Source organism: Silurus aristotelis (assembly GCF_946808225.1).
Source record: "Silurus aristotelis genome assembly, chromosome: 9".
Taxonomy (NCBI): domain Eukaryota; kingdom Metazoa; phylum Chordata; class Actinopteri; order Siluriformes; family Siluridae; genus Silurus; species Silurus aristotelis.
This window is the reverse complement of record NC_139582.1, coordinates 30,984,461-30,989,460: the sequence shown is the minus strand read 5'-3', so window position 1 is coordinate 30,989,460 and position 5,000 is coordinate 30,984,461.

Below are 5,000 nucleotides of genomic sequence, written 5' to 3'. Positions count from 1 at the left end.
ACGGAGAAAACAGAACGTCTGGAGTTGTGCACTTTTTATTTGAATTTTTCAGGGGTAGTGGGGGACGGTGGGGGGCTTTGGGGGTGAGGGTGAGAGGACGTGATGTAAGAAACACAACTAGGGTGGGTTTTTTTACTTATTTAGATATTTCTAGTTAATGTCTCTCTGCTGCCATCTACAGATTCTCAACTGAATTTTTGAAATACTCAAGACACTAAACATACACATGATAGATAGATAGATAGATAGATAGATAGATAGATAGATAGATAGATAGATAGATAGATAGATAGATAGATAGATAGATAGACAGACAGACAGACAGACAGACAGACAGACAGACAGACAGACAGACAGACAGACAGACAGACAGAGGTATAGAGTGAAGTTGATTGAGGTGTGTGTGTGTGTGTGTGTGTGTTGTGAGTGGGGTGCGGAGTAAAGCTGAGTGAGGTGTGTGTGTGTGTGTGTGTGTGTGTGTGTGTGTGTGTGTGTGTGTGTGTGTGTGTGTGTGTTGTGAGCGGGGTGTGGAGTAAAGCTGAGTGAGGTGTGTGTGTGTGTGTGTGTTGTAAGTGGGGTGTGGAGTAAAGCTGAGTGAGGTGTGTGTGTGTGTGTGTGTGTGTGTGTGTGTTGTGAGTGGGGTGTGGAGTAAAGCTGAGTGAGGTGTGTATGTGTGTGTTGTGAGTGTGTGTGTGTGTGTGTGTGTGTGTGTGTGTGTGTGTGTGTGTGTGTGTGTTGTGAGTGAGATGTGGAGTAAAGCTGAGTGAGGTGTGTGTGTGTGTGTGTGTGTGTGTGTGTGTGTGTGTGTGTGTGTGTGTGTGTGTGTGTGTTGTGAGTGGGGCGTTGAGTAAAGCTGAGTGGTGTGTGTGTGTGTGTGTGTGTGTGTGTGTGTGTGTGTGTGTGTGTGTGTGTGTTGTGAGTGAGATGTGGCGTAAAGCTAAGTTAGGTGTGTGTGTGTGTGTGTGTGTGTGTGTGTGTGTGTGTGTGTGTGTGTGTGTGTGTGTGTTGTGAGTGGGGCGTTGAGTAAAGCTGAGTGGGGTGTGTGTGTGTGTGTGTGTGTGTGTGTGTTGTGAGTGGGGCGTTGAGTAAAGCTGAGTGGGGTGTGTGTATGTGTGTGTGTGTGTGTGTGTGTGTTGTGAGTGAGATGTGGAGTAAAGCTAAGATAGGTGTGTGTGTGTGTGTGTGTGTGTGTGTGTGTGTGTGTGTGTGTGTGTGTGTGTGTGTGTGTGTGTTGTGAGTGAGATGTGGAGTAAAGCTGAGTGAGGTGTGTGTGTGTGTGTGTGTGTGTGTGTGTGTGTGTGTGTGTGTGTGTGTGTGTGTGTGTTGTGAGTGAGATGTGGAGTAAATCTGAGTGAGGTGTGTGTGTGTGTGTGTGTGTGTGTGTGTGTGTGTGTGTGTGTGTGTGTGTGTGTGTGTGTTGTGAGTGAGATGTGGAGTAAAGCTGAGTGAGGTGTGTGTGTGTGTGTGTGTGTGTGTGTGTGTGTGTGTGTGTGTGTGTGTGTGTGTGTGTGTGTGTGTGTGTGTGTGTGTGTTGTGAGTGAGATGTGGAGTAAAGCTGAGTGAGGTGTGTGTGTGTGTGTGTGTGTGTGTGTGTGTGTGTGTGTGTGTGTGTTGTGAGTGAGATGTGGAGTAAAGCTGAGTGAGGTGTGTGTGTGTGTGTGTGTGTGTGTGTTGTGAGTGAGATGTGGAGTAAAGCTGAGTGAGGTGTGTGTGTGTGTGTGTGTGTGTGTGTGTGTGTGTGTGTGTGTGTGTGTTGTAAGTGAGATGTGGAGTAAAGCTGATTGAAATGTTTTCTCTGTATCGAGAGTAAACACTGTCTGTGGCTTGGAGGACATCAGGGAGCAGCCTGCAGTCTCACCTCCCATTTTCTTCCTCAATTATTTACACTTTGTCTCTCTGGAGTCTGCAGACCTTTCTAACCCGCTGTGTGTGTGTGTGTGTGTGTGTGTGTGTGTGTGTGTGTGTGTGTTTGTGTGTGTGTGTGTGTGTGTTCTGAAAAACAGTTCTATAAAATATGAGCCAGAGGAGAAGAACTCTAGGGAGGGAAAGAGAGAGAATTGATGCTTTTATTTACTAAACTTTTTAAACATGGAAGTGAAGCCAGTCGCAGGCGGAGTCACAGACAGACAGCTGTCAATAAAACATGCTGATCAGAATATTAGGCCACACCCATCAGGTCTGGTCTGGTAGTTCAGAGACTCACACACACTCACACACTCATCCACCTCATCACACACTCATCCACCTCATCACACACTCATCCACCTCATCACACACTCATTACCTCATCACACACTCATTACCTCATCACACACTCATCCACCTCATCACACACTCATCCACCTCATCACACACTCATTACCTCATCACACACTTATCCTCACACTTATCCACCTCATCACACACTCATCCTCACACTCATCCACCTCATCACACACTCATCCACCTCATCACACACTCATCCACCTCATCACACACTCATTACCTCATCACACACTCATTACCTCATCACACACTTATCCACCTCATCACACACTCATTACCTCATCACACACTCATTACCTCATCACACACTTATCCTCACACTTATCCACCTCATCACACACTCATCCTCACACTCATCCACCTCATCACACACTCATCCACCTCATCACACACTCATCCTCACACTCATCCACCTCATCACACACTCATCCACCTCATCACACACATCCTCACACTCATCCACCTCATCACACACTCATCCACCTCATCACACACTCATCCACCTCATCACACACTCATCCACCTCATCACACACTCATTACCTCATCACACACTTATCCTCTCACTTATCCACCTCATCACACACTCATCCTCACACTCATCCACCTCATCACACACTCATCCACCTCATCACACACTCATCCACCTCATCACACACTCATCCTCACACTCATCCACCTCATCACACACTTATCCACCTCATCACACACTCATCCACCTCATCACACACTCATTACCTCATCACACACTCATTACCTCATCACACACTCATTACCTCATCACACACTCATCCACCTCATCACACACTCATTACCTCATCACACACTCATCCACTTCATCACACACTCATTACCTCATCACACACTTATCCTCACACTTATCCACCTCATCACACACTCATCCTCACACTCATCCACCTCATCACACACTCATCACACACTCATCCTCACACTCATCCACCTCATCACACACTCATCCACCTCATCCCACACTCATCCACCTCATCACACACTCATCCACCTCATCACACACTCATCACACACTCATTACCTCATCACACACTCATCACACACTTATCCACCTCATCACACACTCATCCTCACACTCATCCACCTCATCACACACTCATCCACCTCATCACACACTCATCCACCTCATCACACACTCATCCACCTCATCACACACTCATCCTCACACTTATCCACCTCATCACACACTCATCCACCTCATCACACACTCATCCTCACACTCATCCACCTCATCACACACTCATCCTCACACTCATCCACCTCATCACACACTCACTCATCCACCTCATCACACACACACTCATCCACCTCATCACACACACACTCATCCACCTCATCACACACTCATCCTCACACTTATCCACTTCATCACACACTCATCCACCTTATCACACACTCATCACACACTCATCCACCTCATCACACACACACTCATCCACCTCATCACACACACACTCATCCACCTCATTACACACTCATCCACCTCATCACACACTCATCACACACTCATCCTCACACTCATCCACCTCATCACACACTCATCAACCTTATCACACACTCATTACCTCATCACACACTCATCCTCACACTTATCCACTTCATCACACACTCATCCACCTCATCACACACTCATCCTCACACTCATTCACCTCATCACACACTCATCCACCTCATCACACACTCATCCACCTCATCACACACTCATCCACCTCATCACACACTCATCCACCTCATCACACACTCATCCTCACACTCATCCACCTCATCACACACTCATCCACCTCATCACACACTCATCCACCTCATCACACACTCATCCACCTCATCTCACACACACACTCATCCACCTTATCACACACACACACACACACACTCATCCACCTCATTACACACTCATCCACCTCATCACACACTTATCCTCACACTCATCCACCTCATCACACACTCATCCTCACACTCATCCACCTCATCACACACTCATCCTCACACTCATCCACCTCATCACACACTCATCCACCTCATCACACACTCATCCTCACACTCATCCACCTCATCACACACTCATCCTCACACTCATCCACCTCATCACACACTCATCCACCTCATCACACACTCATCCTCACACTCATCCACCTCATCACACACTCATCCTCACACTCATCCACCTCATCACACACTCATCCACCTCATCACACACTCATCCACCTCATCACACACTCATCACACACTCATTACCTCATCACACACTTATCCTCACACTTATCCACCTCATCACACACTCATCCTCACACTCATCCACCTCATCACACACTCATCCACCTCATCACACACTCATCCACCTCATCACACACTCATCCTCACACTCATCCACCTCAGCACACACTCATCCACCTCATCACACACTCATCCTCACACTCATCCACCTCATCACACACTCATCCTCACACTCATCCACCTCATCACACACTCATCCACCTCATCACAAACACACTTATCCACTTCATCACACACTTATCCACCTCATCACACACTCATCCACCTCATCACACACTCATCCACCTAATCACACACTCATCCACCTAATCACACACTCATCCACCTCATCACACACACATCCTCACACTCATCCACCTCATCACACACTCATCCACCTCATCACACACTCATCCACCTCATCACACACTCATCCACCTCATCACACACTCA